Here is a 24147-nt window from a genome sequence, read left to right on the forward strand (position 1 = left end):
TCGTCCACACGGCTTTACAGTGCACAGTGAGCACACGTTAGCCCAGCCCCAGCCTCGGCTCCTTTGACCCCCTCCTCCTGCTCGTCCCCTTTGTCCCCCTAGGTATTTTTTGCTCTATTTGTATGTCATGTATATACACAGGATCCTCCTGCGTCTGTAAGATCTAGGTGCCACAAATGAGAGAGGACACGTTTGTCTTTCCGAGACTGCCTTCGCCTATTCACTTCCTGGTCACCTCCAGTCACTCCCAATTTCCTAACTCCATCCCTCTTCATGACTGAAAACGCTTCCATGAGTGTACGCCATGCCACGTTTTTCTTTATCCCGTCCCCTGTTGTCAGACACCGTAATGCAGCTCTTGCAAACACTGCTCACTAAGCACTGACGGGCAGGTCCCCTGTGGCGTGCTGACTGGAGAGCTGTGGGTCAGGGCACAGCGGTGGTGTAGCTGGGTCATGTGGCAGATCTGCTCGTCGGATGTTCTAAGTAGGCGCCTCCATAGCGGCCGGACTAACAGATATTCCCCTGCCTCTCCTTATACACTGAGCCCACATTCCTTTCCACTTAAGCACAGTCTTGGGACAACGCCAAGAGGTCTCAGCAGCAAAGAGAGACGGCACCATCTTTGCTTCCCAGTCTAGGCAATTCCCCAGGCTCTGTGCTTGCCTCTTCTTCTCTCAGGAGAGTTTTCTCCCTTTGACTGTGGGCACCAGGCCCGTGGGAGGCAGCGGGATGCTCCTCAGCCACCTATACACAGAGTTGCTGGCTTTGCTTGGCGGCCTAAGGTGAGCATGGGCAGACCGACCCTAGCTTCAGCCAGCTCTCCTGGAATCACTTTCCTTAAAGGACAATTTCATAAAATATGTAATATTGTGTCTCATATATTAATCAAAATTGTGGCTCTGAGATTTTTAAATCTCCCCAGAGAACCCTGGAGCTGGCATTTTTGTTCCATAAGTGGAAGTGGCCTAGGCTTTGCAGTTTGCTGTGGGGAGATGCTGAGATCGCCCCCTGTTACAATCCCTGCCTCCTGGTTCTTGGGTCTCCCCTTGAACATGAACAGAACAGAACATATGCTTCGCGCATGACAGAGTACAAGCCTTGCTTCTAGCCAGCAGAGCTTTGCAAAGGTGACAGGACATTGCTTCTGTGACTACGGTCTGCAAGGTCTTACCTACAGCCCCTCCCCCCCCCTTGATGGACGCAGAGAAGCACCCAGTGCTGGGCATGCCCACAGGAGGAAGCCTGGCTCCTACCAGGAACGGAATGGAGGCGGCTCAGTGGGTAGTGTGCTTACCGCGGAAGCTAAGTCTGAGCCCCAGAATCCTGGTTCTAGAGGGGAAGGCTGAGCGTGGTAGCATAGATTTGTAATCCTCGCAGTGGGGATCCAGAGATGGGAGGATTCCTGGGGCTCACTGGCCACCCAACCTAGCCTTCTGGGAAAATTGAGGTCAATGAGAGACCCTATCACACAAAAACAAGGTGGACAGCACCCGAGGATCCACATTGGGTGTTGTTCTCTGGCCTCTACATGCACATGTGGATATACATGTACACACACACACACACTTACACACATACACACCTACACAGATACAAACACAGAGGAATGGAGTCCTGCTGACAACTGTAAGAAACAATACAGCCTCAAGCGTAAGATGTCTTTTTTGGGGGCCCGGACTCCTCAGGATACTAGTGCCCATGAACTAGCTCGATCGAGCCTGGACTCCTGGCCCAGACACCAGGAGATGAGAAGTGGGAGTTATTTTCCACCCCCAAAGGTGTGATAATTATCCCTTACCACAGATCAATCACTGTCAGAAGTCTGGGTTTTGATCGTCTTCTTCCACCCCTGTGGCCTTAAGCTAGTCACGAGCTATCTTTGGGCCTCAATTCCCTGCCCTGTAAACATGTACATGTGTGAAAAGTATATGTGTGAGTGTGTGTGTGTGTGTGTGTGTGTGTGTGTGTGTGTGTGTGTCCACAGAGGCCAGAAGAGGGCATCAGGGTCCCCTGGCACTAGAGAGTTGGAGTTGAAGCAGTTGTGAACTGCCTGATATGAGTGCTGGGAACCAAACTTTGGTCCTGCAGAGTACTTTTAACCGCTGAGCCACCTCCGCAAGCCCTTCTTTTCCCCTTATTTACGCATGACATGCATGCATGCATGTGTGCTTGCGTGCATGTGTTCACATGCATGCCAATGTGCAGGCGACATCCAGAGGTGGCTATTAGGTGTCCTCCTCAGTCACCTTCCACCTTATTCTTTGAGGTGGGGTCTCTCGCGGAGCACAAGGCTCACCCGTTGGTTTGACTGGCAGGTTAGTTAACTCTGTGGATGGCTGTCTCCGCTCTTCTCTGGAGCTAGGGTTATAGCATCCACCCGCCACACTTGGCTTTCTACGTGACTTCTGGAGACCCGAACTCAGACCCTGCTGCTTTCACAGCAAGCACCTCACAACTGAGGAGTCTTATAGCTCAAGTTGGCTTGGATCCTGCTATGTTGCTAAGGTAGCCTTGAGCTTTGATTCCCCCTGCCTCACTGAGCTTCTTGGTTGCTGGGGCAACAGGCACACTCCACCACACTGAAATTGCTTTAACATTAGTTTTTGAAGTTTTATAACTTCACCTCAGCAGTTAGTTTTCACTGTCTGTAGACTTTTGTAATGCAGAAGTAGGGACGCAGGGCATCAACGTAAGGAGCCTATTGACTAAATCTTTGTCCTCACTGGGTTTTCAGGACAAAGGTGTTCCTTGGAACACTTCCTATTCCTTTGGTCCCTGGCCCCATTTCTTCTGTGACAAACTGTACAGTAACCTGAAGTGGGCGTCCTGAGCCCACTCCACAGAGCTCTGTGAGAATCTCGATGGTTTTATTCTCCTGTCTGTACCCCGTGGAGAACAGAAGAGCTCCTTTTCTCAACATTCTTCTTCCTGGGAGCTGTTCTGACAGACCAAGGTTGGAAGGGGGCAGGGCGACTGATTCAGCATCTTTTCACAGGGTGGGAGAGTGGGGGTGTTCCCTGAAGGCAGTGAGTCTGCACCCTCAGTCACACCTCTACAGAGCACCACCACAGTAATACTAAGGACCCTGCTTAAGATAACTAAGGTCACACAGATGACTTCGTGTCAGACCACCCCTCAGCAGGTCCCCAGGCAAGGCAGGCTTTCAATCAGCCCTAGCTGTGGTACGTCAGATCCCTGCCCCCTCCCCAAAGGTACAAACACAGGAATGCCAGTTTTCCCACCTCGGGTCCCTTTAGAGCCCCTCGCTTATGCTACACAGCAGCTGCCTGCTTCACCCGCTGATGGCCCCCTAGACAGATCCCAGAGTGACTGGATCCCAGCAGCCTGATTCTTGGTTACAAATATTTCCCCTGCGCTTTGGGCTCAAGGGTTCATCCACGTTGATGCCCCAGAACCCACATTTTGTAGGAAGAATTGAAGATGGCCGCCTTGATTGACTGATGGCTGATTCTGCGGATTGCTTCCTGCTGGGTTTGGAAGACATCATCCGGGATGGGAGGCTGAGGCCCTCCTCATCCAAATTTCCCTTTTGTCTGAAGCTTTGGCTTCTATGGGCTTCCCCAGCTTCTGCATTGAACTAGTCTTAGCCTGAGACCCCAAGGGGACAGACAGGAAGGCGGGGTTCCCACAGCCTGGGGCGTGGGGGAAAGGAGGAGGACGGGGGAGCTCGGGATTAGTTTGGAGGGAGCTTGAGCCAATGGAGTCTTTTTAATGAAAAGGATCAAGCGCTGGAAATCCTTCGAGGAAACAGAAGGCGTTTAATCCTTTAATTTCTGAAATTTGAACTGACATTAGGGGTCCTTTAAGAGCTCTGTCAAACTGGGCAACGGCTGAGCTCCAGACCCTAGGGGGCTTGTGAGCCAGGAGGGAAACCAGTCTTCTCATTCCACACAGTGCTCTGTACCCCTCAGCTCTCTCCTTCCCACACACTGTGCTCCTTAGCACAAGCCCGGGCTCCCGGCATCTGCTCACCCAGGGCCAGCCACCACGCCCTGATGTGGCTCCTTGCTCTGATGTTGGCTGATGTGGTTCTTTGCTCTGTAGTCTGTATAGCAAGCTCCCCGCAGGCTTCCTGCCCCTCCATCAACTGCTTTAGCCCCTGACACACCAGAGACCCTGTATCACCAAAAGGCATTCCCCGCTTGTGCTGCTCACAGCGTATTTGCACAAGCAAGTGCATGCAACACTAGTTATATGGCACCCACAGGTAGGACATTTATAATAGCAAAGAACTTCAAGTCATGGCTAGAAATACAGTGAGAAACAGCTCTGACTCCAAAGCCACCTCTGAAGTCAACCTCAGGCAAAAAAAAAAAAAAGAGGGAGGGGGGCTGTCATCCTGGCACTGTCCATCCCACAAGTCCCTGGTCCTGTCCCTACCCTAAGTGACAGGATGTCCTCCACCTCCTGCAGAGGTGGTGGCATCCATCAGGAGAGATTAGAGTGTAGGAAGCTTTGAGGCTGGCACGCCCACATGAGTCAGCACACACTCGAGGCCTGAGGAGGAGTGCTGCCTCTGTAAGAATGCGCCCTGGCTGGCAATGCTGGCTGCTCATCCAAAGCCTCCCTAGGTCCCCAGAGGGCTGAGACACAGAAGAGAGAGCTTCTCTAGGAAAAAATGAAAGCCAGAAAGGGGGGCCTGGAGAGATGGCCCGATAGGGGACAGCGTGTGCCGTGCAAGCACAAGAAACTGAGCTTGGATTCCTCACAATCCATGTCAAAAGCCTGGTCATGCGTGTGCCCATAACACCGGTGCTGTGGAAGGCAGGGGCAAGGTCTCTGGCACCTGCTGGCCACCAGTGTAGCTATAAGTTCAGTGAGAGACTCTGCCTCAAAGGAATAAAATGATGCAGCAGTACACCTGACCCCCTCCCCTGGCCTCCGCAAGCACATACACAGGCACTTGAACCCACAAATATGCATATACATTATAATACCCATAATACTCCCCCACCACACACACAGCAGTAAAGCACAAAGGGCACTCTGCAAATTCACTGAGGGGATTTTGACCAGGGCTCCCCACCAAGGCCAGAGTGACTACAAGGCGCAAGGGTGAACCCCAACAAAGCCAAGGGCCCAGGGGATATCTCACTGCCTGATCCTCTGCATGGCCAGGGACTAGAAGCCTGAAGAGGTGGACTCTCCTGTGTCAACATCCCTCATGTCAGAAGTTTGGCTGCAGGAAGCCAGCACATCTTCCAGTCCGTTACAGTTTTGAAGCATAAAACACATCACTAATGCGAGCGAATACCATTAAAGGTTAATTATGAACCTTGAAAAGGTTATTTTTGCATATCTCACCTCTTGGACAAAAGCCGCCTTCTCATTACTATGTTAGAATAGAAATTAATCTGTAAAGCACTTAAAATGCCACAAGATCTTTCTTATAATGTTAATGTCATGAGCGCATACGCCTGCACTGGCCTGGCCTGTCTGTGAGGCCTTCTTGCCCAAGTCTGTCTGTCCTCTCTTTGTAGTCCTGGATGCTCTGACTAGAAGCCACTTGCCCACAGCCCTTTAGTCTGAAGGTGGAGACCACCCTTCCCTTTCCCTGGAACCATTTGTTCTCACCCCATCCCCCCCACTCAGCTGGCTCCTCCCTCTGGTCCTTATGTTTAAAGGGGCCACACAAGTATACCCACGGAAAGCCCATCCCAAGCCTACGAAGCCCTCAGCCAGCAGAGATCCTCAGCCCAGGAGCTGTTTTGGCTGACACAGCCTCTGTCTATGGCTTCTGACAGAAAAGGACGATTCTGGGCTTAATAAAGTTAGACTGGGTTTCACTGAATAATTTATCGGCATGCATTGCACTTCAGCAAGTTGCTGCCTGTGGGCTTATGCTAAGCTCCCCTGAAGCGAGCCAGGAGCCTGGTGTATAGTCAGGAGAGATAGCACAGGGCTCCCCAAGAAGGCTGCTGCTACCAACAGACCAAAGGGAGATACATGAGGGAAAAGGGAACGTAGACCCAAAATGGCAGCCCACAGAAGCCAGCCTCTGCCAGGGAGTGAGAGTCAGCTCATCCCTGCAGCCTCAGCACCACAGCCTAGGAAGGGAGACATGGGCCAATGGGGATGGTGTGACCGTGCTCTCTGCCCCTCGTGTGTCAAGGTCCAGCGCCAGCCAGAGGCTGAGCATGAAGTCACAGGCCTGCCTTCCTAGCTCTCAGAAGACTGGCAGAGGACAGTGAGCTCACAGCCACACTGAGAAAGGCCTTTTTTAACACCGTCCTCCAACAAAAAGTAACCAGAGACTGGCCTCCCGGGGTAAGAACACTCACTCTTAAGTCAGACCGGAAGCTAGCTGTCAGCCAGGCTCCTGATCAGTCTCCATCTTCCTTGTAAAGCAGGGTAAGATAGAACCTAAGTCCCCAGACGCTACAGAGAGAAAGTGGTGGCATAACCAAACTGTCCAAGGCGTCAACAAGGAACTAATCAAGAGACAGATACACACAGTCAGTCTACTTCCCTAGGGGATACCTGGTCACACAGTCAGTCTACTTCCCTAGGGGACGCCTGGTCACACAGTCAGTCTACTTCCCTAGGGGACACCTGGTCACACAGTCAGTCTACTTCCCTAGGGGATACATGGTCACACAGTCAGTCTACTTCCCTGGGGGACGCCTGGTCCAATATCCTAAAAAGAGAGTGGGTTTGCTCAGAGGCCTACATGAGAGAAGAGCAAAGGCGCACCCCAGTAGCCAGCTCGGTGCAACAGTCCTGCAGGAAGCACACCTGCCTCTGCCTCCTCCATGGCACCTGCCCAGCCTCCCTCATGAGGAGCTCCGGCGAGGGCCATAAGATATGAACCCCAGCCTCCGGGCATGAGATGGCAGCAAGAACTTGCTTCCCAGCCTGTTTCCTTTTCTGCATGTGTCATTTGGTCTGCACCGCAGCCATGGGAGGCTAAGTGTTCACTTCACAGGGATGAGAGGAAGGAAGCGTGGTGCTCAGAGGGATGAAGGGCCTTACTCCTCGCTCATCTGTTGCCATGTGCTCAATACTCTCCGCACACAGCAGGCAGAGGCGAGGGCCACTCAGGCCTGTCTCCAAAGGCTTCCTTCTTAAAACGACACCAGACTGCCTGCTCAGGAATGCTCAAAGGTTTTCTGCTGCCCAGTAAAAAAAAAAAAAAAAAAAAAAAACTCCAGAAAAGCCAGCCAGGTGGTGGTGCATACCATGCCTGTACTTGAGAGGCTGTAACAGGGGGATTGTGAGTTCTAGGTCAGCCTGGGCTACATAGCAGGATTCTGGATAGAAGATAAGAGGAGAGAGGGGGCAGAAGAAGAAAAGAGAGAGGAAAGGGAAGAAGGGGAAAGAGGGGAAGGAAAAGGGGAAGGGAGGGGGGGAGATAGCAGGGAAGAGAGGTACAGGGGGAGGGAGGATAGGGAAGGGGACGTGAAGAGGAGCTGAAATTGGGGGGGACAGATAGGAAGTGAGGGGAGGGAGAGAGAATGGGGAAGAAGGGAAGAGGAGGGGAGGGAGGAAGAGGAGGGAACACGGAGTGGGGAAGGCGGAGGGACTGGGGAATGGAAAGGCCATCCCTACAGTGTGGACCCCTGGAACTCATGTGTTGGATCACAGAGCAAAGGAAGGTTCAGGTGGACACAAAGACCACTAACCAGCTGGGCGTGGTGGGAGGCATGCCAACGTTCTCAGAGAAGGTCAGAGGAGAGCCGGTCAGAGACAGAGGGCAGCGTCCTCCATCTCCTCCTTTCCCGCCAGCCCAGCCTTTCAGACTAAAGCACCTGCATGGGGCATCTGCGCTACAAAGCAGCAAGGCAGCAGGTCTGAGCAGTGGTAAGCCTTTCTTGGTTATGAGTAAGAAAAAGTGCCACCACCAGGACAAAATGGAAGCTCCCCCCACCCAAGGACCCTAGAGGCCATTTTCTACTGAGGAGAGCTAGTCCATGGCCGTCCTCCTAAGGTGAGGGTACAGACCACCTTCCTTGGGACTTGCAAGAGTTCAGCCCAGCGTTGGAGGACACCCATTCCTCTGCCTGGGAGGGACGTGTGGTGGCTGTGTGTGACTGTGAAGGGCCTCCCAGGCCGCTGATTAACTGTTACCAGAAGAGCACCCACTCTCCCCTGCAGCGGGCCTGAATAATTCATAGTCGGCATGTTTGAAGGAAGCCTTGCAAGGCAGGGAGCTGAACTGGGTCAGGTTGGCCCAGCCTGCTGGAGCAATTCAGCCACTAGGTCATTTTCAAACACAGGGGATAAGCAGTTGCAAGGATTAATTATTGGCTTCTCAACTCCTCCTGAAGCCTGCTGGCTACGGAAAAAGGTATCACAAATTGACGTCTCTTAATCTACCTCTGAAAAGTCCAGCCTTTCAGAAAAAGAAGGTTTTAAAGGGGGAACAGGGTAGAAACCCTAACCGGTCAGGGTAAAGGGATATGTGGCCCAGGAAAAAAGTGTCCTGCTCCTTGTTAGCCGCGCGCCCTCAGCAGCTTCTGGAACCCAGCGTGTGGCGGCATCAAGATTTCCTGAGCAAATTAAGCTATGACCCTGAGTCCAGGAGCGAGATCCAGGAAAGGACTGAATGAATCACTTGAAAGTCAGATGAATTGGAGGCAGAACTGCCCCAGGCTGTAGCTAGTTCATTTCCTCAAAGACCAGGGCTCCCTCTCCAACCCACCAGAGGCAGGAGTGGCGGAGGCCGAATCTACACAGGACCAAGAGGAAAGAGGCAGACCGCCCCATACCAGCCTGACCCCACTGATTGCCCAGGTTCTGTCTGGGAAAGGAAGGATGAGGTCACCACAGTCGCCAAAGTCTAAGGACAGAAACACGACTCCTCTGCCCATGTTTACCTAGCAATCCATCCAGTGATCTGGGTACCATAGAAACCACAGACTGCCTCTTTGTAGACCACCCAGGGGCTGCAAATGGGTTTCCACGGCAGCTGTACGGTGGCTTCTGAGGCTGACTCCAGATCACAGAAAGACAGTGTTGTCTGTCTTGGGCACTGGAGAATAAGGCATGTCTGCCATCCTACATCCGTCTAACCAGTGTGTGTGTGTGTGTGTGTGTGTGTGTGTGTGTGTGTGTGTGTGTGTGTGTGTGTGTGTGTGTGTGTGTGTGTGTGCCAACCCATATGCACCTGCACATATCCTCGAGTTACATGTATAAGTGAGGCTGCACTTGTACAAGCATGGACAAGTGTGTCAAGATGTAAGATCAACCTTGAATGCCGTTCCTCAAGGCACTATCCACTTTGATTTTGAAACAGAGCCTCTCAGAGTTACTAAGTTGCCCAGCCAGAGAGCCCCAGAGATTCTCCTGTCTCCACCTTGCCAGCACAGGGGTTATAAGATCACATGACCATGTCTTTTTGTTTTTTGTTTTTTTTTTTAAAGTGGGTCTGGGGAGGAACTCAGCTCTTCATGCTTGTACAACAGGCGTTTTAACAATAACTGAGCCACATCTCCCCAGGCCCCGCCCATCTGCCCATCCACCCATCTACCCATCCATAAGAGAAGGAAACTGCATCTCTGAAAGGGGAAAATTGCTCACTATGGGTTCTGGGCCAGCTCTGCCCATGATCCATCTCACTACCTGCCTTCTCACCTAATGTGTGACGCTGGCAGGTGGCATCAGGGTGGCTCCCCTGTCACCTCACCCTCCCCTAACAGGGACTGGCACCAACAGGCTCCCTTCTGAGAAAGAGCCTGCAGCCAAAGTGGGCAGCTGCCACTTGGGAGATGAGCTGGCAAGGAAACTGGCTCATGTCTGCCGGCTGCTCTGCTGCAGGACCACATCAGCAAGAGACTGAGGGCAGCCAGAGCCAGCAGCCAGCGAAGAGCCAAGCCTTCAGTCTGACAGACTCGGGGGACCTGAACTCTCCACTCCCGCATGAGTGAGCTTGGAAGTGACCTGGCCTCCACCGGGGCCTGAGATAAGATGGTAGGTAGCCCTGACAACAGCCTTGGGGGACCGGAAGTAGATGTGGTAGTTCAAATGTCCAGTGATCTTATCCAGCAGGCACAGAGAAAGGATGGGCAGATGCTCTTCAGTCACCAAGCTTTGACATGACTTGGAGACAGGTTCCGAGGTCACTGAGAGTGTGTTGGATGGAGAGAGGAGGACATTCTGGGGCTCTCAGCTCAGCCCCCCCACCCCCCCCACCCCCACCCCGGGCACATCTGCCTCCTGTGACAAGCTCCTCCCATTCTGCACACTTGCCTGATGAAGCTTGAAACCCAGGCTTTCCTCTTTCCTCCCTGACCCTCACTCATTACTCCAAGCAAAGACGAGTCACTTTGGGTGGCCAAGAGTGTGACTCTGAGCACTTAAGAGGCAGAGGCAAAGTCTAAGGCTAGGGCCAGCATGATTCCAGCAGCCAAGATGCTCACCACCAAGCTGACGAGGTGCATGGCATACAGACACGGCACAGGGACAGAAGCAACTCATGTGGGCTGCCTTCCACCCTCCATACATGTGGCATGGCACTTGCACATACATACAAATGCACACACACACACACACACACACACACACACACACACACACACACACACGAATGTAATTCTTCTTATTTAGAGTCCACTACTCAAGAGGCAGGGGCAGGCAGGGCTCAGTGAGTCCAAGACCAGCCTGGTCTGTATAGACAGTTCCAGGCCAGTCAAGGCAGCTTAGTAAGACCTTGCCTCAAAAAAAAATTTTTTAAGAAAGTTTAAGGACAGCCAGAGCGATACAACCATTGCAGGGGATGAAGAGAGAAAGGAGTACGAGACAGGGAGGGGTAGGAAGACTGGGCAAGAAATGAATATATTAATATATTACATGACAATGACTTGGGGCCTTGCCCATCTTTGTCAACAAACAAAATGCAGGAGCAACAGAGCCGTGTGTGTGTGTGTGTGTGTGTGTGTGTGTGTGTGTGTGTGTGTGTGTGTGTGTGTGTGTAGAGCGTAGAGCCTGGGGCCATGGGGGACTTTGAATACATGACCTGAGTCTATAACACAGCAACACCCCGTATGCATGCTAAGCACTGGGCTTCCTCCTCACATGACCAGGAACCATCTTCTTTTCCACTGTGCAAAAGAAGAAACTGAGGCACGATGCAGCTAACTTCCTGCTAATAAATGAATGTGATAGAGGCTCGTCTCAAGAGTCTGGCTCCGGACCTCCACACCCCTTGACATATGCTTTCCTGCGGACTCCCCGCTATGGAGCGAGGTGCCTCACTGTGGGTACCGTGGGCACCTCTGAAGGGCTGCCCTGAGCGCTTGTTGGGTGCCTGTGAGTAGTGAAGCCTTCACCAACCAGATGCTCTCTCCCATCAGGACAACCCAAATGCCACCCAGACATTGCCAAACACCCTGGCATATGAAAGGAACCGCCCCTGGCTGAGAAGCACTGCATGAGGGAGCTCATCTGTGCTCCCTAAGCAGCACCGAGGCACAAGGCCGACTGAGCCTTTTGAACCACTATGGGTGGGGGTCCTAGTGTGGAGAGCTCTCTCGCCTCTGGGTCCTGGAATCTGGGACCTCCCCCCACCCCTGGGGCCTGTATACACAATCAACAAATGGGTGTCATATCTGAGCTTCAAAAGCATCCTTCCACTATGATGAGCCAGTCTTGGGGTCAACCTTGCTTCTTTTTCAGGACCTGCCAGATCTTGGCAGTCTACACACAAAGAAGCCATCTGGCCAAAGCAGGCCTCCTCCCTGGTGCTCTTTCTGTGGTGCTTGGCTTGCGGCCCCTCTCCTAGCATCCCTTGAACCCTAGAACCTTATCACTGATGCCAAAGGCACCAATTACTCTGTTCCCTGTGGTCTAAGGATGAGAAAGGTCCAAATGTCATTCCTCCTGTGCCTCTTCAGTGCACACTGTGCCCGTAGCACAGTTTGTGACCTTCTGATTGACACTCACCCTTACCAATGCTGCTGTGCTGTTTTTCCAATGAAATCAATTGCATCTGATTGATCCTGGCCCACTTTGCATTCCTTCCCCAGGTCATGCTCATGTACATATAACACACACACACACCACAGATGTGTGTGTGTGTGTGTGTGTGTGTGCATGTGTGTGTGCATGTGTGTGTACGTGTGCCTAGACTGCTCTCTGGTTATCTCCAGTATATGTGACCTGGCTCTCCAAATAGACTCCGGACAATGTTATGTTCTGCCACAGCAACCTACCATGGCCGCCACGGTGGCAGGCTCGCAGCAGGCGCCCTACAAGTCTTATAGACAGGCCAGACATTGTGAGGTTATACTTTGGTGCCTCCTTCCACACCCACTTGCCATCCACCATCCCTCGTGTCACAGGCCGTCCCTGGTGGTTCAAGATTCCTCCCCAGAGGCAGCCACTTTCATCTCTACAGCAGTGATTGTATCTTAACTCCAAATTAACCAGACCAGTCTCCCAAACCAGAACTAATCCTCAGGCCTCCCCAGCCCCACACCAGAAAGGCAAGAGATTAAACCACCTGCCTGTTGGAAGCTTCTTTCCAAGCCAATTAGGAATAATTTCAGGGAAGTGGGCTCAGGAGCCTCAGCATCCCCAGCCCTCCTCTGACGCGAAGGCTTAGTGCAGGATCAGTGTCCGTACAGCAAACAAGTTCTACTGGAAAATTATAATGAACAGCTCAGCAGGGTGGAGGCAGCCTGGCCCGCTGGATTCTGAATACTCATGGGTACTCTGCCACTGAGGGTAGGTGGGTAGAAGTGATTCAGAACCATTAAAAGGGACACCGAACATTTCAAAAAAGACTCCAGCAAGAGTCAGAAAGACCTAGGCTCTAGTCTCAACTCCTGTAGCTAATTAGTGGAGTAGCCTTGGGCAAGCAACGCAAACTGAGCCCACTGCCTCCTTCATGAGCCAACTCCACTATCTCTAAAGAGGAGTCTCTCTCCCCTCTCCTCTCCCCTTCCCTCCCCTCCTCCCCTTCTTCCCCCCCCCCCTTTCCTCCTCCCTCTATCTCCCCCCTTTCCTCCCTTTTACCCTATTCTCTTGCCCAGTATATCCCACAGGCATTAATTACCTGCTCCTCAGAAAACTATCAAGACTGAGATCCCAGATTCCTATGGGCTTTGCAAAGCCCGACACTGCCTACAAGGCCTCAGCACCTATTGCAGGGCTGCGCTTTTAGCACATTAACCCTAACCTACCTAAAAGGGACCAGCTAATTAGAAAGCTCAAACACAAGCAGAAGCCGCCGTCGCCCATCGCCCGGTGCCGCAAGCTTTGATGGGTTAGGAAATCCCTGCACATATTCCAGAAAACTTGGCGGGGAAACCCTACAGCTATTTCCAGACAGACGTTGAGGGACACACACACACACACACACACACACACACACACACACACACACACACACACACACACTTCTTTCCTGGGATCCAGCCCTCTTCGAATCTGGCCTGGGCTAACACATCATGCTGCAATTTGGAAACAACCAACAAATAGCTCAGAGCAGCAGCTGAGGCAAAGGATGGTGGGAAGGCACCCCAGCTCCGCCTGTCACATGATGTTGCCTCATCCGTGTACCTCTGTGTGGGCCCAGGTTTGGGGGGAGAGGGAGGTCCCCGCAGACTTGGTGAAAATGTCCTAAGCACAACAAGATAGGAAAGATGTTTACTTCAAGTTTGACAAATACAAATAGCCAAATCACTATGAATGCAACATTTATATAACTCATGATTGTCTCCTGGTTCTTCCTGCTGTATGAAGTTTATTTTATTCACATGTAATAATATAAATGTATATGTTAAAAAAGAAACACAATAAAATAATTTCTTAAAAAAGAAAAAGAAAATTTCCAAACTAAAGGTGCTGTGATTTCTGTGAAACAGACCCTTCTCCTGAGGAAAGAGCCCGAACTTTCTGGCAGGGGGTAAACTCACAATGCAGTGACCTTAACTTAGTAAATTAATTCCAAAGCACAATTGTTTTCAATCTTCATTTAAAATCAGCCTTCGTTAATCTAGATTTAATGACATAGGAAATGGAAATTCCCTTAATAAAATAAGTTATGAATATTTATCATCCCATTTTACCTGAAAATTGAATAATTCATCAATTAACTTTACTATTAATTATTTAATGCAAAATTAATAAACTGAGAAACTCATACAGATCCTCACAGACCCTCTGGCACCAGCTTAGGAGATTGGGCCCTAGAGAAACAACGTAGCTATGGGAAAATCCCAGCAGACACTGATAGGCTATGTATCTGAGTCCTTTTAGAAGCCGACCCAGACTGCTTACTCCTAACGGGAACGGGGAGATTTTATCCCCTCGCCTTGCAATTCTGTACCACAGCCAGAAGAGGAAGAACTCAGTGTCTGGCGATTCTTTCCAGAGCAGTTCTTCCAAACATCCTCTCTGTGGTCCATCCCAGCACCCATCAGCGGAGGCGTGGCCAGCAACACAGCCCCCGGGGAAGGCTGTCCCAGCCAGCCAGGTCCACAGTGTGGGACACCCTTCCTCTGCCCTGGCCATCACTCAGGATGCCTGCGTGATGAGGAGAGACTAAGCCAGCTGACAGCAGGGGAGGTGTAGGGTATTGGGGGCACAGAGGGTAAAGGGATGATGGGTTGGGTGGGTGGGACATCTGAGCCCCCCCCCAGTACCTGAACCTCCATGTTCCTGGTTGGTCCCTTCTGCTTCTACATTGCTTTAGGGGAGCCCATACCGTCTCCCACACACAATGTAGAAGACGGTGCCTCCGTCTTCTCATCAATAGATGCCGAGATTTCTTGATTTCTGCCCCATCCTTTTAGCTCCTCTAATTTGCATCTCCAGAGAGAGCAGACAACGTTCTTGTTTTGTTTTCCTTTTTCTGTGTGGTGGGGTGTGTGGTGGGTGCATGTATATGTTCGTGTGTGTGTGTGTGTGTGTGTGTGCGCGCGCGCGCGCACGTGCATGTAGGTGCATGAGCACATATGTGAAAGTGCGTCTGGGGACCAGAGGATGACTCTCTTGGCTGCTTTCCCGTATCCCCTTCCACCATAGTTTTTGAGACAAGTTCTCTCTGAACCTGGATCTTGCTAACTCATCTAGCCTGGCTAGCCTGCGAGCTCCCGGGGTTCTTCCTGTCTCTGCCTCCCGAGCACTGGAGTGGCATGGGGTTTGCCACCAGGCTGAACTTCTACATGGGAGCTGGGATTTGAACTCAGGTCCTCATGCTTGCTCAGCGGGCACTTTACTGACTGAGCCTCGTCCAGTCTCTAACATTCACTTATTGGATTGTCCCACTCAAACTCTCCACTGGGAGCCCACACCCCATTTTCTACCCTCTCAATCCCCCCACACTCATATCCCCAGCGCCCCGGGCATCCATGCCACTTCTGCTATTCTCTCCTGTGAAGACTTTTGCTCCAGTCTTACGCTCCCTATTTCCTTTGCTCTATGTAAGCCATGCCGCCATGACCAGGGATGACCTGTTCCCCCTGTAGTTCACATGCGCACTTCCAGGCAGGTCGCTACCCTAAGCCCAGCCTCAGGGTAGTAGCTTTGTCACCTTTCTCATTCTCTAGTTTGCTGGCTCAAGGGGCCACCCCTGCCTGCACACTCTGCTCTCCATCCCACTCGTTAGAAGTCACCGTAGCTCATTCATTGAGCCATCGGGATGCCCAGCACAGCACACAGCACTGGTGGAGTGGAGGCCAGCCAACGGCCACATGGAAGTGACAATGTGGGTTCCTGCAGTTCTAGAAGAAAAGAGGGGGCTCTTTTTAAATCATGGATGGAGGCACTACCTCTCCCCCCAGACAGAACTCTGTCCACCTCAAAGCCAGAGGACAGACCCCTCCCCCAGTGCCCGTAGGTCAAATGTGTTGTGGGATCCCCTGTGACAGTGGAAGCAGAGGGCCGCATCTTAAGGGACATGTGTGAGGATGGCCTGTTCACAGGGAAGGCTTAAACACAAAATGACTCCTGTTTTCACTCCTCCAAGTTTGCTATTTGCATAATTTCACTGCCTTTCCCTACAACTTCCCTGCGGCCTGGCAGCAGGCTCATAATAGCTGATGCCTCAGTCTAGGCACCAGCTGCCAATTTCACATACAAATTCAATTCCACCCATGTCCAACACTTTTCTTACTAAACTGACCCAAAGAGAAAAAATAACCTGGCCCGTAAATTCCTACAGATCACAGGCAGGAGGATTCTGGGAAGCCAGATGGAGCCTTCTAGAAGCTGTAGCCAGTTCCCCACCCTGCAGGCTTTGTTTCCTTCGGGCCACAGCTCAGCCCTACCCTGGAGCACCTTTCTCCCCTGGAGTCTCCTCAGAGGGGAGGCCAGAAACAGCCAGGACAGAAGGTTTTTTCTTTTAGTAGAAATTTTGGGCCAGGTGTGGTGGTGCACTCCTTTAATCCCAGCACTCGGGAGGCAGAGGCAGGCAGATCTTTGTGAGTTCGAGGCCAGCCTGGTCTACAAAGTGAGTCCAAGACAGCCAAGGTTACACAGAGAAACCTTGTCTCAAAAAGAAAGAAAGAAAGAAAAGATTTCCTCTCCTCATGGAAACTCCTCCTTGTTAAACCAGAGCATGAACAGAAGGCTGTCTTCCCAGAAATCATTTCTTTCACAGAGGGTGATCAACTCAGGAAGTGTATGGGGTGTGTGTGTGTGTGTGTGTGTGTGTGTGTGTGTACATGCATGTGTATGTGCATGTAGGTGTTGTATACCTATGAGTGTATACATACACATGTACTGTGCATGTGTATATATTGGGTATTGTATATTTGTGCTTACACATGTGTTTGTGCTTACCTGTATGTGTATATAAGTGTTATTATACATTTGTAATATGGGCATGCATGTGTATTCATGTCTATACATACTTAAGTATGTGTGTACTCTGTATAAGCACACATTGTATATTTGCTTGTGTCTGCAAATATGTACATGTGTGTTATGTGTACATGCATATTATTATAAAGTGTGTGCATGTTTGTGCACTCGTGTCAGTACGTGTCTCAGTGTGTGTATATGTGTAACTGTGTGTGTGTGTGTGAATATTAGGTATTGGGGATTTATGCATGTGTAAGATTGCATGAATGTGTGTTGTGTTAATGTATATGCTGAGAAATGTCATCATATATACACCTGAGCATGTATGTATATGTGTGCTCTGTGCACATTGGATGTTGGATATTGGTGCTTATGTGTGCACACGTCTTGTTACATTGTGGAGGGTGGGCATCCATGTTTGCATATACCTAGCGCACATGGATCAGAAGTCTGTGTGTGTACATGTGCTGTGTTTTTCTATGTGTGTATATAAAAGAGCACACCTCTGTATGCATGACACATGCTGTGAAGCTCACAGAGGAAGGGGCCCACACAGCGGGGCTTGAGACTCAGGGCGAGTTGTGCCCTTTGTCTTAGTTTACTCTGAACTTTGTAGAAAGCTCCAAAACTAAAATAACAGAGGGGCATGGAGGATAGAGCCAGAAGCTAGCCACTGTCTGACCCCAGGAGGCCGGAGATGTGGCCATCAGTGTCTCCTGCAGGCACCAGAAACATGACCTGGCTCCAAGAAAAAAAGGAGGGGGGATGTGATGAGACTAACTCTCAGCTCTCATACCAAGATCACTCATAAAACACACACACACACACATACATATATGCACTTAAATACACAGACACATACATACACACATCGAGACACACATATATATCTGTACATATAAACACATACATATATACACATACACAAATATGCACACGCATACACACACGCATGCATGCATGTGTGCACACATGCATACACACACACACACACACACACACACACACACACACACACACCAGTGCTACTGATTCCACAAGCACTTGGGCACACCTGAGGACACAGGAAGCTCACCAGACCGCCAGAAGAGCCCAGTGTAGGTAGCAACCTTCCCCACTGGGCAGGGAAGACTGCCTCTGCCTTGGCCACTTCCATAGACCCTGAGGGAGCATCTAGGGGCTGGAGTCCATGTTGGCTTCTCACTTGGCATTTGATAATTCCCAATAAAGTGTGAGGCTCTGGGTCAGACCCATTTCTACTCAGAGCTTAGCAAGGTCCTCAGCACCACGGAGACCCATCGGAGACTTTATCGATAATCTAGGTCACAGCTATCTCCTCAGCCACAGAGGACAGGTGCCTCAGGCAGTGAGGGGTTCCCTGGAGTCCTGAAAGGCACCCCCAACACACACACTTCCTAGTGCACAGTTGCTGCTTTGCTAACAGTGCTACGGTTTGTACCTGTTCACTCACAGATGGAGAATGTGTCTGAATGCCTGTGACACGGCACATGTAAGCAGGTCCCCCATCCCAGTGCAGTGAAGTGGAATGGATGTTTGTTTTTGTGTTTACAGTTGAACAGAATCCCTGAAGTAGCATGTGGTTGTATGCCTGTTTAACCAGAACTGAAACAGACCCTGCTGGAGGGAGGAAGGAGATGCCTAAGACTCAGGAAGTGAAGGAAACATACGCATCTCAGGAAGTAAACAAAACTCACAAGACTTAGGGCACTCCTAAAACTTACAAGACTCACAGGCAGCTGCCCAAGATCCACAGATTATATAAGCAATAACAGTTTTGGGGAGAGGAGAGTCTCCCCCAGCTGGGCTGCCTGCAAGCCATTCGGGGAGCTCTGGGCTATACTTTTGTGAGTGTCATGCATGCATGGGCTTCTTCGGTGATGCAGCTGCCTCTGAGTCAGCCATGTTTTTCTACGTAACTCTTTCCCCACATTCCTGTAAGTAACCCCATCCATTTACAGGATCATTAAGCTAGATGAGGGTGGAGCTGTTCCATTGTTCTGTCCTCAGTGCCCTGTCTGGGGTAGATAGACATTTGTTCACACAATACCTGGGTAAGAGTTGGTACCACCAATATACACACATACACAGCCCCAACCCCACCAACCTTGCTCATCAGAAACTGAGGAACAGCAGCAGCAACAATGTTGACATTCATGGGCAACATGAAAGTCACCATTTCAGCCATTTTAGGGCAAACAGCTCAGTGGCATCAAACACTGTCACCTTGAACAGCTCTCACCACAACATTTTTTTCTCTTCTCCAGCCAAAACTCTGTCCCTTTAAGCATCAACCTCCAAACTAAGGAAGTGGGTCACCTTTCTGCCCCACCCCATCCCCCAGTTTGACTCTTCCACATGCCTCATGTAAGCAGAGCTGTGCAGTGTCTGTCACTCAGGGAATCATCCTCAAACTCCATGTTGTCTGTGGATTCTGCACCTCACTAGCCCCGAGAACTTCGGAGCGACGCCCTGTGGAATCTGTGTTACTTTTATCATCCTAGTCTGGTCACCTGAGCACTCTCTCCAGGAATGAGTTCATAACGACCCAACCCAACCCAACCCAAGATCTGGTGTTCAAAGGTGCCCAGTGGGTCATCCCCTTTGTCATTTACGCTGGACCCAAGCAATGCAACACTGACTCACAGGACCTGGCCGGCTCCCAAGCCCTTGGCTCTCAGGCTGACCACACCCCTAGGCCCCGACTGTCAGGTCTCCTTCTCCAAGCAGCCTGCCCTATAACAGCTGTACACACTGCACATACTCCTGTCAAGGTGATGCCGCCTCGGTACCTAGCTGCTAGGAAACCAAAGAGGCAGCCTGACCTTGTCCTTGGAAACTTGCCTTCCCACCGGGAGACAGACTTACAACTCTGGACAGACAGACTGTTGGCCCACCGACATAAGCAAAGGGAGCCTTAGCAAACTAGTGAGAAGGTGGGCTTGGGGCAGTTGCCAGGGCCAGGGAAGGTGTCCAATGAGAGACAGCCTAGCTTGCATGTAAGAAAATAATGTGAGGCTTGAGGCAGAGTAAAAGCAAAAATGGGGTTAAGGAAGATTATGGAGGACAGCGCAGCCTTGTTCCAACTACAGTGGGTGCTCGGAGGTAGGCAGTCAGGGGTACAAGCTGAGTGCGGCAGGTTGAGACCCGGGAGCAATCCTAGTGCATATGAATCTTGTCTCCTGGGAAGTCTCCAAGTCTCTCAAGTCGGATCTGATGCGAGTCCAGGCTGAGAGGAAGGCTGACGACAAAGAAGCAGGAGCATGCTGGGGAAAGCTCAACGCCCTGCACGTGAGAAGAGCGGTTCTGAGAGAGCAGAGGGGGATGTAAGCTCACGGCAGACGCCCACTGAGTGACCACTCAGAATCAGGGGGCCAAAGAAGAGGAGGCACCAGGAAGAGCAGGGCTGAGCTGGATCTTTGAAAATAAAACAGCTCTTGGGAGAACCAGAGACACCGGGGATGACTCGGGAAAGAGGCAGAAGGCAGAGAGATAATGACACGACATCCAGCCGGCCCTGGAGGTTCCACATCCGTGGTCTTCAGAGGACGAAATGTCCACCCATCATTTGGAGCAAGGGAGAGCTGGACCTGAGGTCAAGAAAATCTGAAAGGATAAGAGGACCCCCCACCTCCACCCCTCATGTTTCCCTGCTGCTGGCCATCTCTCTCTTCTCTTTGCCCTCCCTTTTCCTACTTGGAGTTTTAGTGCTTACTGACCAAAAGCATTTACTGTTCATTATAGGAAAATTCTATTACTAGACCCCTATGTGTTGGTGTGAAGGTGCTATCTATATCAATCCAATTAATTCATTAGATAACTAATGGTGTTTTCCAGCTCTCTTCTCACCGGCATAAATAGGATTCCTGGGAAGAGAGGGCTCTCCACTTCGATCTTAGGCCCCGCCCATCCTGGCTCACAGGGAAGGCTGTATGCTTCGACTGGGAATAGAAAATAAATTATCAGGATTTCTAAATCGTGTGTAGGCAGGGCCTGCTCCCACCGCGCTGGTTCTGCACCGCCTGTACCTCAGAGTGAGGAAGGCGAAACCAGCCCAAGAAATGCTTGGGAGACCCACCTGGCTGGCACGGTCAAGCCACCCTGGCCCACAGAGGGAGGCCCGAACTGGCACCTACATCTCTCGGATGCTACTGAGACATAGAACGACATTCGAGGCTGCTTCCTCGCTCCCTGTCATCATGGAGTATCTCAAGAGAAGATGAAGGGCTAAGTTTTGGGATTTTAAAATCCGGTTCTAATGACATTAAGCCTGGGAGGTCCTTTCCTTTCCTGGCAGCGTGCTGTGGTACAGATTGTAAGATTGCGTGCGTGCGTGCGTGCGTGCGTGCGTGCGTGCGTGCGTGCGTGCGTGCGTGCGTGCGTGCGTGCGTGCGTGCGCCGTGGGTATGCAGGAGTGTGTTGAGTGGGGGTCAGGGCGGGGTCAGATCCTCTGGAGCTATAATAACAGGTGGTTGTGACTCCCAGTGTGGGTTTTGGGAACTGAACTTGCATCCTGTGGAAGAACAGAAAGTGCCCATCGCCTCTGAGCCATCTCTTTAGCCCGAATCCCACAGCAACCGCTGCAGAGTGCAGAGCTGGTCTGCTGGCCAAGGTAGACATGCAAGTGAGAACATGGTGGATTCTGGGGCCCTTGCTTCACAGCCCTGCTCATCTCACATGTACACACGGAGGGAATGTTCCGGGCCTTCGGGTCACCCAAGAACAAACCCAGCTGAAAATACCTCCATCCACACATGGGTGGAGTCAGATAAGGGATAAGGAAAGGAAACAGAAAAGCTGTGAAACAGGGCCCAGCACTCTGAAAAACAGCACAAGGAAGAGGCAAGGGTGGTGTTGGGGGGGGGCTTCACAGAAAAGGGGGAACATCTAAACAGGAGCCTGAAGGAGGAGCTAGGGTAACACTCTACACAGAGGGGGGAACTCTGTTCCAAGAGCATAAATCCACCTGGCAGGGCGGGGAGAGCGGAGTCCCTGCAGACTCCAAATGATATTACGATCCTGCTGTGCACACAGCAAGTGCCAAATAAGGATGTCCCCAAGGTTCAGTTCTCAGGCCTAAGATGCCAGCTACTCACATCACAATACGGGCCATTTGAGCATTCCTCGTGCAGCCTTGTGGTGGCCCCCACTGCCACCCTGAGCCCCCCCCCCAAGCCCTGGGAACATCCCTGAAACACACCTCATTATGGAAAGGTGTAAGGGCCTTCTCTATAATTAGGGCAAGATTTGAGCAGGGGTGATGTGCATCCCTAGGGCCCCCCAGCAAGCCTCAGAGACAGCAGCGGGGTCCCTCTGCAGCCCCTATACCAACATCTATATGTGGACTGATTACAACAATTAATTTAATAAGGATTCTTCCACACAAACAATGTATCATTTTATTAGCAAACTCTATAAATGTCAACGGTGCAATTCATTCTTATTAATTTTCTAAAATGAAATTAACAGTAGCTGCAAACAGAACTTGCATTGCCCCCTCCACCCCCACTCAGCAGAGTATTGGTGCCATTAATTCCTTAATATCAGGAGGCTGGTTTGGAGGAACTCAGCAGTTAACTGCACCAATTAATTTCAATACTGGAAACGGTGGGGGAGGGGACCCAAACTCAACTCAACAACTAATTTAGGAAGGTCCTTGAACAACCAGGGCAACTTGTCCTTCTCCTGGGACTGGAAGCTTTCAGGCGTAAACACAGAGCACGCAGGAGAATGTAACGGGACTCTGCCCACTCACCCTGCCCAGAGGAAGGAAGTTCAGGCTCCCAGAGCCTGAAGGAAATCCACAGGATGCCTGGTGCCTCCTAGGTCCAGGCCTGCAGCAGGCTGGGGGATGCTGCTCACAGACAAGAGCTGTGATGGCCTGTGAAGGGTGTGGACACTCACGCCTGCCGAGCAGGTCATAGACGTTACCTCTCTGTGATGCTCTTAGTGACCCAGGGAAGACAGACTGGATAGGAACTCTACTCTATAATGAAGGGGGGAAAAAGGGAGGGGCAGGCTGGGCATAGTGATGCACATTGGAAATCCTAACACTTGGGTAACTGAGGAAGGAGAGGAGAATGGAAGGGAGGGGAGGGGAAGGGAGGGGAGGGAAGAAGGAAGAAAAGAAAGGAGGGAAAGAAGGAAGGAGCAATGTGCTTTTTAAGGCGCTTAAGAGATTTTCATACAGTTGTCGCAATGCTACTGAGCCAAGCCTCAAAACTGAATCCGCCAGTATGAGCCCTTCATTCCTGCTCTTGCCTTGCATGTCCCTCTAACTCATGACAAGAAGCCTCTTGTCATTCTCCAAAAAGTCACTGGTCCACTGTGACCGGACGTGACACCCTCTTCGCAATAGATCCTCATATTCCTGGGCTGAACTGTGAGAGAAAACTTCAGCCCTGCAACATTCTACAATGTTCTGCGTGCGTGCATGCGTGAATTTAAACCTGCCAAGTTCTGGAGTCCTTACTAGGCCTTATAAAGGGGTCCTTCCTCCAGCTTGGATCCAAGGAGCAGGGTGGCTAATATTATTAACACGGCAGCATCTAGAACCACTCAAGAGAAACCATGTCCCCACATTAAGCTAATCTAGGAGGGAAGACACAACTTAACTGTGAGTGGTGCGTCCCGAGGGCTGGGGTCCTGGAGACCTGACATCGACAGCCGTCCCCCTCTGCTTCCTGACTACAGACTCACAGTGGCCCGGCAGCTCCACCCTCCTGCCGCCACACCTGCCTCAAAACCTGGAGCCAAAATAAGCCTTTCGTGTCCTTAAGTTGCTTTTTGTTAGGTGTTTTGTCACAGAAACAAGAAAATGAATGAATACACCTTGTCACGTGAGGGAATATTCTAAAGGCCAGAAGTCCCTTCCTCCATAGCTCAGGGGGACTAGATGGGCCAAACTCAGGACCAAGGGCGCAGAGAACCCATCTCATCCTAATCCTGGTTCCAGATGGCAATGCTGGAGACTTTTGTCCTTGTCTGAGTGTTGCAGACTCAGAATTCCACTTCCTAGACCCAAGCCTGCAGTCAGTGCCGCCCTGCAAGCCACCTTCCAGCTAACGGAAACACCTGGCCCTGCCACTGCTAATAGAAACGCTGCAGCAATTGGAAGAGAGTGGCTGCGGATCTCTGATGGTTTAGCGTGAAACACATCAAAAATAAAGACTTAAAGAGTTGGGCTGGAAATAAGGAGCTGTCTTTAAAATGAGCCTCCAAATCCCAGGCTCACCATCTTTCACCTATAATAACATCAACTTCTATGCACAGGACACAGGTCAGCTATAATTTCGCCAATTCCCCCTGGTCCCAGGTGGCGCGAGAAGTTAAGTGTTTGTGGCAGTTAGTGGGTTCAAG

At 51.1% G+C, this 24147-nt stretch overlaps 1 protein-coding gene and 2 long non-coding RNA genes across 15 annotated transcripts in view; 1 reads left to right on the plus strand and 2 right to left on the minus strand.

The window, feature by feature from the left end:
* CAMTA1 (calmodulin binding transcription activator 1) overlaps positions 1-24147 on the minus strand; it is an 838283-nt gene that overhangs the window by 532166 nt on the left and 281970 nt on the right. The window lies entirely within an intron of this gene.
* Positions 1933-24147, plus strand: part of LOC311598994 — a 268288-nt gene continuing 246073 nt past the window's right edge. Inside the window, exon 1 of the long non-coding RNA XR_014779747.1 lies at positions 1933-1971. This is a non-coding gene — a long non-coding RNA (uncharacterized lncRNA). The remainder of the gene's footprint in view (positions 1972-24147) is intronic.
* LOC311599743 lies at positions 19840-21063 on the minus strand. The gene is made up of 3 exons (XR_014779990.1): positions 20867-21063; positions 20638-20729; positions 19840-20378 (listed from the first exon to the last, which is right to left on the minus strand). It is a non-coding gene; the product is annotated as an uncharacterized lncRNA (long non-coding RNA).

Source organism: Acomys minous, assembly GCF_964271855.1.
Source record: "Acomys minous genome assembly, chromosome: 6".
NCBI classification, from domain to species: Eukaryota; Metazoa; Chordata; class Mammalia; order Rodentia; family Muridae; genus Acomys; species Acomys minous.